Source organism: Dasypus novemcinctus, chromosome 31 (assembly GCF_030445035.2).
Source record: "Dasypus novemcinctus isolate mDasNov1 chromosome 31, mDasNov1.1.hap2, whole genome shotgun sequence".
NCBI classification, from domain to species: Eukaryota; Metazoa; Chordata; class Mammalia; order Cingulata; family Dasypodidae; genus Dasypus; species Dasypus novemcinctus.
In genome coordinates, this window is record NC_080703.1 from 25,076,505 (window position 1) to 25,088,577 (window position 12,073).

Sequence of the window (12,073 nt, forward strand, 5' to 3'; positions counted from 1 at the left end):
CACAGGGAGTAGACAGCGAGTGCAAACAATCATGTGTGTGGGAGAAATAAATAAAGTAAATTAAAAAAAAATTAATTCAAAATGAATAAGAGAGAGGGAAGCAGGTGTAGCTTAGTGGTTTAAGTGTCTGCTTCCCATGTATGAGGTCCTAGGTTCAATCCCTGATACCTCCTGAAAAAAAAAAAAAAAAGAGTAAGAGACCTAAATTTAAAATGTAAAATTGGGAAGCAGACGTGACTCAAAAAGTTGGACACCCGCCTACTGCATGGGAGGTCCTGGGTTTAGGTCTCAGTGTCTCCTTAAAAAGACAAGCAGACACTGCACCTGCTGTAATGAGCAGATGCCTAAATGAGCAGATGCCACAGCCTGGGGGGAGCGGATGTGGCTCGGGTCGCTGGGCACTCGCCTCCCATGTGGGAGGTCCTGGGTTCGGTTCCCGGTGCCTCCTGGAGAAGGTGAGCAAACAGGAGCAGACAGACGAGAGAACCATCAGCGGGAGGAGGGAATAAATGAAAAAACAAAAAGTAAATAAATAAATCTTCTAAAAACGTAAAATTATAAACCTTCTAGAAGAAAACTAGGAAAACAATTTTGTGAACCTGAGTTAGACAAAAAGCTTTTAGATAGGACAGTAAGAGCATGATCTTAAGGGAAAAAATTGCTAAATTCGACTTTATACAACTTCTGCCCTGCAAAAGGGACTGTTAAGGGAATGAAAAAACAAGCCATAGACTCGTGTGAAAAAATGTGCAAATCGGATATCTGACCAAGGACTTCTATCCACAGTTCATAAAGAATGCTCAAGACTCAACAATAAGAAAGCAAACAATCCTATTTTTAAAAATGGGTAAAATATTTAAATAGACACCTTGTCAAAGCAGCGAATATGGACTGCTAATAAGCACAGGCATAGCTGCTCTACATTATTAGTCATAAGGAAATGGGAATTAAAACCACAGTGAGATACCGTTACACATCTATTTGAATGGCTAGAAATAAAATAAAATAAAAAGCCACCACTACTATTACCAAGTGCTGGCAAGTGCGAGCAACTGGTGGTCAGGTAAGATGGCAGAGCCACTGTGAAAGAGAGTTTGGCAGTTTCTGATAAATTTGAACCTAGGGAAATGGATGCAGCTCAAGAGACTGGGCTCCCCTCTACCATAGAGCAGGTCCAAGGTTCGATTCCCAGGGCCTCCTGGTGAAAGGCGAGCTGGCCCGCATGGAGAGGTGGCGAAGCAAGATGACGCAACAAAAAGAGACACAGGAGAGACAATAAGAGACGCGGCAGACCAGGGAGCTGAGGTGGCGCAAGAGACTGAGCACCTTTCTCCCACGCTGGAGAAAGTCCCAGGATTGGTTCCTGGAGCCACCTAAAGAGAAGACAAGCAGACACAGAAGAGCACACAGTGAACGCAAAACGGGGTGGTGGTGGGGAAGACAAATAAATAAATAAATAAATAAATCTTTTTTAAAAATGTGAACTACACTTAACGTATGACCCAACAAACCCACTCGGAGGTGAATCTAAAAACCTACATTCAGGTACATAAAAAAACACCCAGATGCCTTTCATCTGGTGAACAGGTAATCAAACACGTCCACGTAATGGAATACTGCTTGATAACGAAAAGGAACCCTCCACTATTGATGCATCAACAGCCTGGAGGAAGGCAGATCCCAAAGGCTACTTACTGTATGATTCCACTTACGTGATGTTCTGGAAATGGCATAACTATAGGGACTGCCAGGGGTTGCAAGGTAAGGAGAAGGGTGACTAGTAAAGGACGGCACAAGGGAATTTGGGGGGTAATGGCACTGTGGTACACGATTCGACGCATTTGTCAAAACCCACAGAACTGCATCCAACTGAGAGTGAATTTTACTAAACGTAAATACTAAAAATTGATCAAGGGAAGCAGATGTGGCTCAAGAGACTGAGCACCTGCCTACCACATGGAGGGTCTGGCTTCGGTGTCCAATGCCTCCTGGAGAAGATGAGTAAGACAGCAAGCAGGCGCAACGGGCAGGCGTGGTAAGCTGCTGCAACAAGAAGATGCAACAAGGAGACCCAAAAAGGAAAGACAATGAGAGACATAACAAAGCAGGAGCTGAGGTGGCTCAAGCGATTGAGCGCATGGGAGGTCCTGGGTTCTGTTTCCAGTGCCTCCTGAAGAGAAGACAAGTGACACAGAGAGCACACAGCAAACGTACAAAGAGAGCAGACAGCGAGCACAAACAACGAGGTGGGGAATAAATAATAATAAAACTTAAAAAAAAAAAAGTTAAAAAAAAAAATCACCAGGATAAGGAGGGAGGCCAAAAATAGGATACAAGCTGTAACAAGTGAACCGACCATACCGCGAGTGAAAAACATAACCGTGCTGGAAAGTGGTGGAAGAAAAGAATTAACCTTTAGCTTCGGAAAATAATATTTTGTCTGGAAGTCTAAAGAGGAAAAGAACTGTATCCAGATATTGTAGTTAGTAAATTTGTTTCTCACAGGTGCAATACCTTAGCAGTTCTGAAACTAGTTTAGGTATATACTGGGGTTGAACAAATAAGTAAATAAACTGTAATTACCAAGGGCCAGGTTTCACATGTTGGACAAAGAAGTTACAAATAAGGAAAGGGGGACATCTAGAATGAACCCTGCAATATCAGACTGGAATCAGAGGTATCAGAACGGACTCACTGAAAAAAAAAAAAAAAATATATATATATATATATATGCAGATAGGTAGATACAGAAATAAACATAGCTGTGTATGTATGCCTGGCTTAGTACACACAGACATTTCCTAGCTCAACTTCAAGGGTGCTTAGAAGCAATGAAACTTCATTATGAATGAGTATACCTAGCACACACGTTTTGTTTCTAAATACCATCCTCCAATAAAATGAACTAGAGATCCTTGGGAAGGTAGTTGATTCCAAACCTGGGATGAAAAAAAATACAGGATAAGCCTAGAGACTCTTGTGGTACCAGAAGGTAAGGAAGTGCATGAAAAAAGACAGAAGCTGGAAACGGACTTTGGCCCAGTGGTTAGGGCGTCCGTCTACCACATGGGAGGTCCGCGGTTCAAACCCCGGGCCTCCTTGACCCGTGTGGAGCTGGCCATGCGCAGCGCTGATGCGCACAACGAGTGCCGTGCCACACAGGGGTGTCCCCCGCATAGGGAAGCCCCACGCACCAGGAGTGCACCCATAAGGAGAGCCGCCCAGCGTGAAAAGAAAGAGCAGCCTGCTGAGGAATGGCGCCGCCCACACTTCCCATGCCGCTGACGACAACAGAAGCGGACAAAGAAACAAGACGCAGCAAATAGACACCAAGAACAGACAACCAGGGGAGGGGGGGAAATTAAATAAATAAATAAATCTTTAAAAAAAAAAAGAAAAAAGAAAAAAGACAGAAGCTTGTCAAAAGGGCACAGGAGAAAGAGTTCCCAATGGCCAAACAAATTTGAATGACAAAACAAGTAATGGTCCATAGAATAAAATAAATCTTCATGAGTTTACTGATAATGATAAGTACTTGAATAAAAGAATAAATGGAAGAGAAAGGACAGCTCTTCCTTACAGGAAAAAAAAGTCCAATTAATAAAGGTAGACAGGATGAGGGAAATAAAAATAATCAGCCAAAGAACAAGTAATAATCGTTGCAGTCAAGATTCACTGACACAAGTTAAAATTAGTGGCCATTAGTTAGAAAAGAAATAGGACATGTCCATAATCTCAAAGTATCTCCCCTAAATGATTTATTAATTACGAAGGGAAAACTAGTCACTTAACCATGGAAAAACCCATCAGACACCATGTAAGCAAGTAATCAAGGTTAACATCACAAATAATAACACATGCTGATGTCGTGTACCCCTTGATATCGCGCACTGAGGAGGGCACAATGTCACTTAAGGGGCATATTTGCCAAAAACGCATCACCTCAACCTAATCATGAGATAGCATCCAACAAAGCCAATTTGAGGGGCTTGCTACAAAACCGCTAACTGACCAGCACTCTTCAAAAGTGACCTGGTCATGAAAAGCAGGGACAGGCTGAGGAACTGCCGTGGACCGGAGGAAACTAAGGAGACACGAATACGAAATACAACACTGGATCCTGGAACAGAAAAAGGATGCTAAAGGAAAAACTGGTGCAATCCAAGTAAGCTTATTGTTAATGGTATCATACCGAAATCACTGGGCTTTGATTGTCCCCTGGTTATGCAAGATATTAACACTGGGGAGAGGTGGGTGAAGGGCATATGGGAAACCTGTACTATTTTTCATAACGTTTCTAAAGTTTCTAATAAGTCTAACGGTATTTCAAGCTAAAAAGTTGAAAAAAGAAGAGAAAAATTCTTCATGGATAAACAACTTGTCTAATAGCCAGACAATGGATATGCCTCAGGGATAAAAATGGAACTACCAATTTATGCAGTACTTAAATGAATCACAAAATATGCTGCATGAAGGAAGTCAGACCTCCTCCACAAAATGTATGTATTTGATGATTCCACTTCATGAAGTTCTAGAAAGGCAAAACTAACCTTAAAAACATTAAGTGGAAGAAGCTAGTCACAAAAAAATTAAAGCAGGTACTTCTGGAAGATGGAAGCAGGGATTGCCTGGGAAGGAAGAAGTAAGTTCCTGGAGTGTATGCATTTGTCCAAATCAAGAAAAGCTGCACTTAAGACATGTGCATTTCATTGTATTGAATTTTTTTAAAAAAATATGGAACGCTTCATGAATTTGTGTGTCATCCTTGCGCAGGGGCCATGCTAATCTTCTCTGTATCGTTCCAATTTTAGTATATGTGCTGCCGAAGTGAGCACTGTATTGAATTTTATATCAAAAGAAAAACACTGTAAGCAAATATTGAACTCTTAGTTAAGAATATATTCTCTGAAGAATTTAAGTAAATAATACAGAGTCTGCAATTTACTTTGAAGTGCATGAAGATAGGAGATGAATTGGTAGAAGGCTGGATAGACACAACATGGGATAAAGCAGATGCAGTAAAAAGTTAATGGTGAGCTCTAGGGTACCTGGGAAAGTCTTTCAGCTTTGTCTGATTTTGAAAATTTCAAAAAAAACATGGAACACAAAAAAACAGAACTCCAATCCTGGAAGTTCTACTAGAGTTGCCTTAAAGCAGGGATGCTTAACCTTTTTCGTTCCAGGGACCCCTTTGCCAGTCAGGTGAAAACCACGGACCTCTTACTAAGCCCACACTACACTGTGTGTTATTTAATAAGCATTATCGTCCCCGCACCAACACGTCCCCACAAGAATAATGCGTTTTTGAATTTTCAATTCAAGCTCATGGACCCCCTGAAATCCTTCCACGGACTCCTCGGGGTCTGTGGACCCCCCAGTTAAGAACCCCTGCCTTAAAGCAAAGTGACAGAGTCAGGAGAAAAGCAGTGATCACTTACAAAGGGATTTCCTGTTTGACAAAGAAACTCACCACAACGTTTCCTCAAGAAGCAAGTTGCCCTCAGCCCAGTTGCTATTTTAGGATTAAAGTAGCCACTGTTGTTGTTTTTTTTCCTCAAGTTTTAGGAGCAGAAACTTTACAGAAACTCAGTTTATCTGTGGTGCCAATACATTGCTGGCCAGATGGAGGGAATACATGAAGCAATACCAACAATAAAAGTGACATGTGCACACCACTAGAATGCCTAGAATAAGAAGTCAGGTAATTATGCGTGTTGTCTTAGAGTGGACATACTGCTATTCTATTCATGAACTATTGTGATTAGTATCGAAGAAATGTGGCATTGGTGTGGAGAAAGTGGCCATGGTGGCTGCTGGGGGTAGGGAGTGGGAGGAAGAGATGAGATGTGGGGGCGTTTTTGGGACTTGGAGTTGTCCTGGGTGGTGCTGCAGGGACAGTTACTGGACATTGTATGTCCTCCCATGGCCCACTGGGTGGACTGGGGGAGAGTGTGAGCTATGGTGTGGACCACTGACCATGAGGTGCAGCGGTGCTCAGAGATGCATTCACCACGTGCAATGAATGTCTCATGATGATGGAGGAGGTTGTTGTTATGGGGGGAGGAGTGAGGTGAGGGGGGTGGGGGGTATATGGGGACCTCATATTTTTTTAATGTAACATTAAAAAAATAAAGACAAAAGAAAAAAGAAAAAAAAAAAAAGGATGTGGAGAAATTCAAACCCTCGTACACGCAGGCAGGAATGTAAGATGGTGCAGCCACTTCGCAGAAGAGTCTGGCAGCTCCTCACAAACTAAACGGAGTTACTATCTGACACAGCAGCGCCACTCCTAGATACATACCTAAGAGAAATGAAAACACACGTCCCTATAAAAACTTGTACACGAATAGCCACCGTAGCATTTTTCACCATAGCCAAAGGTGGAAACAATCCAAATGCCCATCAACCGATGACTGGACACACAAACTGTGGTGTAGCCCTACAAAGGAATATTATTCAGCAAAGAAAGAAGGCAATGGCACGTGGCACCACAAGGATGAATCTTGAGCACATTATGCTAAGTGAAAGAGGCGAGCCTTAAAAAACACCTACTATGTGATTCCGTTTATAGGAACTGTCCAGAATGGGAAAATGTAAGAGACAGAATGTAGCCAAGAACCCCAGCCCCAGCGCCTCCTGCATCTAGGTGGGGTCACAGCTGTTGAGGACGCAACGTGAGTGGAAGTAACGGATGTTCCTTCTGTGCCAAGATGGTTTAGGAACAGGCATTTCCTCTGCCTCTCTCCTGCAGGTGCTAGACAGATGCGGAGGCCAAAGAGGATGATGGGGCTACAGGATGGAAGGAGCCCGAACCCTTGAGTAGCCACAGGGGAGAGAGCTGCCCACTGACCAGAACCCTGTGCTGCGATTCCTAAATTGAGGGAGGGCGCTGCGTTAAACCACTGAAATGTGAGGGGTTAGTTGTTACAGCGGCTAGAGTCACACTCATACGGTGATCAGGACTGCGAGAAATGCTGCGAAGGGAAAGAAATGGGCGCTACTGGCGGGGCTAGAATGAAGAATGATAGAATAGTAAACAAACAAAACAGACCAAAGGTGCCACAATGAACGTTTCTAAGTACAATAACCTCATATTATACTGGCCAAAGAATCACATTATCCATTTGATTTCCTGACGTACCACTGCCTACGTGGGCCATTTTCAGGCTTGTAAATTGGACATTGTTTTGAAACCAACAAAACAGCCTCACCCCATCTCTAGGAATTTATCATAATGAAAATAAGCCTAGTCAGAAGACAATGCCACCATATGCTATAAAACAGGAGTCTGCGGGCCTCTTTTGCAAAGGACGGATGGTAAATATTTTAGGCTTTGTGAGTCATACCACCCCTGAGCTACTCAACTCTGCCCTGCAGCACCCAACCAGCCCCAGGCCACACAGAAACGGAGAGGTCTGGCTGTGTTCCAGGAAGAGTTTATCACAAAAACAATGGTAGGTCAGGAGCTGCCGCAGGCTTGAGTTTGCCAACCTCGGCAAATGAGCAGAGCGCTTTTATTTTATTTTTTTAAAGTAAACTTTATTTTCACTTCAAAAAAAAAAAAAGGAAACAACAGACAAAAGGCAGCTCAACAAATTATGGAAGCATAACCTTAAAAAAGGCTGTCCAGGCACACTGATCTTATTGAATCTTAAAAACAAACTCAATGTTGCTTAAGTGTTCAGAAACATACATGAATGAGCACAGATTGGTTAAATGACATGACCAAGGTCTCCTTATTAATGAAGGGGGAAAAAATGCTTAATCATATTCATAAAACCCCATATTCTTTTTCTTGGACCTTTAGCATGGAGAGAGAACCTTCTTTGCCTTGGCTACAAAAAGATTACAATATTACTGTTAACTATAGTCTATAAGTTGTATTTTCCATGTATCAACATATTGTGTTTTTTTTTTCAGGTACCGGGGTCGGGGATTGAACCCGGGACACCTCATAAGTGGGAAGCTGGCACTCAGCCACTGAGCCACGTTGGTTCTCTAGTTGGTTTTTTCATTTTTTTTTTGTTTTTAGGACAAACTGGGGAATCAAACCCAGGACCTCCCATGTGGGAAGCAGGCACTCAACCGCTTGAGCCACATCCACTTCATTCACCATATCCTTGTAGTATAGGAAAATTCTTGTATTTATGTTCTTAACGGCAATCTCCATTTACCACCCAAATCACTGTTACACATTCCTAGATTATACTGCTGCCTTTCAATTAACATTAATCTTCCCAGACTACCTCTTTCAAGCACAGTCACATTTATAAATCAGCAATCTTAGTTATCCTCATTATAATACGCTGCCACCAACTCTGTTATCACATACTACTTAAAAAAATGGTAGTACACATACATAAAATTTTTCATTCTAACCATTTTTTAAAAGAGTACAATTCAGAGGCATTAATTACTGTTACAATGTTGGGCAACCATCACTGCTGTCCATTACTAAAACTCTTCATCACCCCAAGCAGAAACTCTTTACCCATTAAGCAAAACCCACTCCCCCACCCCGGAACCTCTAATCGTCTTCCTGACTCCATGAATTTGCTTACTCTAGGCATTTCGTAAGCGGAATCATACAATACATACAAATCCTTTTGTACCTGCTTTCTTTTCACTCGGCATAATGATTGTAAGATGTACCCACGCTGCAGCATGTATCAAACTGCATTCCTTTTTTATGGCTGAATCATATTCCACTGTACACGTATACCACATTTTGTTTATTCATTCATCTATTTTTCTTATCTTTCCTTTTAGGAATAAACTTAAATGTTTTTATTTTCAATCGAATCTTATTTCCAGCCTACACTAAGAGCAACCCAGAAGAAACCACTTACAAGGATTTTATTCTGTGGTGTGTTTTGAGGGGCTCACAAGCCAAATATTAAGTTTCTTGTTCTTCTCACCACCCTTTTAACCTATCTCATAAGCAACAAAAGCTGAATTCTTTTTAAAAATTTTTTCTGAACATTTCACCTTCCCTACTGCCCGGTAATAACCTCTCATCTACTTTCTCTCTGAGAATTTCCTACTTCTAGTTACCTCTTTCAGATATCACATAATACTTGTCCTTAGGTGTCTTGCTCATTTCACTAAGCATAATGTTTTCAAGGCTCATTCATGTTGCAGCACGTCTCAAAACTTCATTTTCTACAAACTAATAATATTCCATTATGTGTACGTCCCACTTTTTCTTAAACTTTTTATTGTAGTAACAAACATGCAACTCAAATTTCCCATTTTATCAACTTTCAAGGGTATAATCAAGAGTGTTAGTTCCATTCACACACCAACATCAATATCTGTCACCCCAACTTTTTCATCACCTCAAAAACTCTGCACCCATTAATAACTCCTTCTTCCTCTCCGTGTCTCCACCCCCCTCGGTAACCTAGAATCTACCCACCTATCTCTACGAAACGGGCCTTACTCTAGGTACTTCGTGTCAGCGAGATCTTACAATATCTTTTGTGTCTGGTTTCTTTCCCTCAACATGACGTCATCAAGGCACGTGGTAATTCTACATTGAACTTCATGGGAGCCTGTGAACCAGGGGGCTGTAGAGAGGGCAGGATGGTGACCGGTGGGCACTGCATGATGGCAAACCAGGTGGCCAGCCCGACACCAATGGCTTTTACTTTTCTGATGGATTCTTCTCATTAGCACTTTTTAATTTTGCTTCCCCTCCCCCTGCCCTGCTGTTTCTGCTGTGTGTGTCCATTCGCTGCCTGATCTTCTGTATCTACTTCTCTCTTTGTCTTCTTGTCTTTCTCCTCTAGGATTCACTGGGATTCCATCCTGGGGACCGCTGATGTGGAGAGAGGTTCCCTGTCAGCTGTGCCACCTCAGTTCCTGGTCTCTGCCACGCTTCACCTTGACTCTCCCCTCTGTCTCTCTTTTGTAGTGTCACCATCTTGCTGGGCGACTCACTTGTGCGGGCACCCGGCTTGCCACACAGGCACTTGGCTCACTGTGTGGGCACTCGGCTCGCCAGGCAGGCACTCGGCCATCAGCACTCTTGATGGCACAGAGACCGTTACGTGGACAAAAACTCTCTCTTAAAAATAGGGTTTTAGAAGAGGCGGACTCTGAATGCCAAGAAGTGTTAGGAGTATCCAATAAATAAGCAATTGATTTTTCTTGACCAATTTTCCTTTTTATGTCTTCACAAGACATGAAATTTTTATTTAAAATCTAAAAGAATTCTTTCAATCAGCAGAAAATAAAAATTCTAAGTGATAAGAGAGATCTGTATCATTGTATAATTAGCTGCATTTTTCTTTCTTTCTTAGTGGTGCATAAAAGAGTGGCGCCTTAGACGTGATGAAACGCAAACCTGTTTAGCGTTTGGATTTTCAGCTCCTAAAGGAGGCGCTGGGTCGGCCGTCCCCGGGGCACTTGGCACAAAGTAGGTGCTAAATAAATACCAACTAGAGCTTCTGGCAGCCAAGAGCCATGGGCAAGGAAGAGAAACCATGAAGTGGGCTCTCCGCTCCCGGCATTTGAGCCTTTTAGCCTTTAATCCAATATAATAACGCCACTATTCAGTGTTTCCTGAGGTGGCTTTAAATTAGCAATCATGTCCTGGCACCGGGACAGCCTGACACACACGTCTCTCCTCCCTCCTGGTCTCTGTTGGCTTTGGCAGAGGAACCTGCTGTTTGCACGATGTGAGTCAGTGGGAAGCTGTCACTCAAGTAAATAACACCGGTGGTGCGCGAAAGGGCTGGCAGCCAGTGCAGAAACGGCCCCTCCACGGGCCACTTGGGGGGCTGCCCCAGCACAGCTCCTTTCCGCCAGGGACCCTGAGCTTCCTGGGCTGCGGGCGTGAAGGGTTGAGCCCCCCCGTCTCACCCCCCACCCAGCAGGTATCCCCAAGACACAGGGTCCCCGCAGTCTCTCAAGCACTTTGTCCAGAGTGACTGTTTTGAAAGGACCAGAAGCTGTGGCATGGAAATGTGGTGGGGGTGGGTGGGTGGGGGGACCCCTTTAGATGGGATGGAGGGGGAGGTTCCCAAGGCAGGACGGGGGGGCAGCCTAGAGGGTCGGCAAGCTCTGGCCCCTGAGAGAGACCTGGTGCCTCAGTTTCCTCATCTATAAACCATGATCAATAACAGCGCCCACATGCCGCGGCTGTTGTGAGGATTCAACGAGGCGATTCGTGTCAGGTTCATGGGACACTTCTTAGTAGGGGATAAGGCATTGTTCCAAGGGGCTGACATGTGAGCTAAGCCTTTAAAAAACAAAATAAAAACAGCAGTGACGCTCAACTTGAACTCTAGCAACTTCAAAGAGGACATGTGCAAGAGACTTGGAAAAACTAAAGTGCCTGAGTTGAAGAAGTGTCACGAAATGAAGATGATTCCTTGCCTTTTCTTTCTTCCTTTTTCTCCTCTATTGTAGCTACAAAATACTGAAGCTCAGAGGGCACCTCCAATCTGACTTTATTTTATTTTAAAAGATTTATTTTATTTATTTCTCCCCCCTTCCCCGCCCCTCCCACCCCAGTTGTCTGCTCTCCGGGTCCATTTGCTGTGTGTTCTTCGGTGTCCACTTATATTCTTGTCAGCGGCACGGGAATCTGTGTCTCTTTTTGTTGCGTCATCTTGCTGTGTCAGCTCTCTGTGTGGGCAGCACCATTCCTGGGCAGGCTGCACTTCCTTTCGTGCTGGGCGGTTCTCCTTACGGGGCGCACTCCTTGTGCGTGGGGCTCCCCTACGCAGGGGACACCCCTGCATGACAGGGCCCTCCTTGCGCACATCAGCCCTGCGCGTGGGCCAGCTGCACACGGGTCAAGGAGGCCCGGGGTTTGAACCCTGGACCTCCCATGTGGTAGGCGGACGCTCTGTCAGGTGAGCCAAATCCGCCTCCCCCAATCTAACTTTAATACCCTGATGGGGCTGCTCTGCTCTGAACTGCTCACAAACGTCAAGGTCATGACGGTCCATTCAACAAATGGTGCTGGAAGAACTGGATACCCATCTCCAAAAGAAGGAAAAGAGGACCCCTACCTCACACTGTATATAAAATTAACCCAAAATCGAACAAAGACCTAAATGTA

At 43.8% G+C, this 12,073-nt stretch overlaps 1 protein-coding gene and 1 non-coding gene across 3 annotated transcripts in view; both read right to left on the reverse strand.

Annotated features, from left to right (window-relative positions):
- Window positions 1-12,073, reverse strand: part of CMTM7 (CKLF like MARVEL transmembrane domain containing 7) — an 80,029-nt gene that overhangs the window by 46,106 nt on the left and 21,850 nt on the right. The gene's annotated exons all lie outside the window — the stretch shown is intronic.
- On the reverse strand, window positions 4,729-4,835 carry LOC111767252 (U6 spliceosomal RNA). Its single transcript, XR_002799121.1, has one exon. It is a non-coding gene; the product is annotated as a U6 spliceosomal RNA (small nuclear RNA).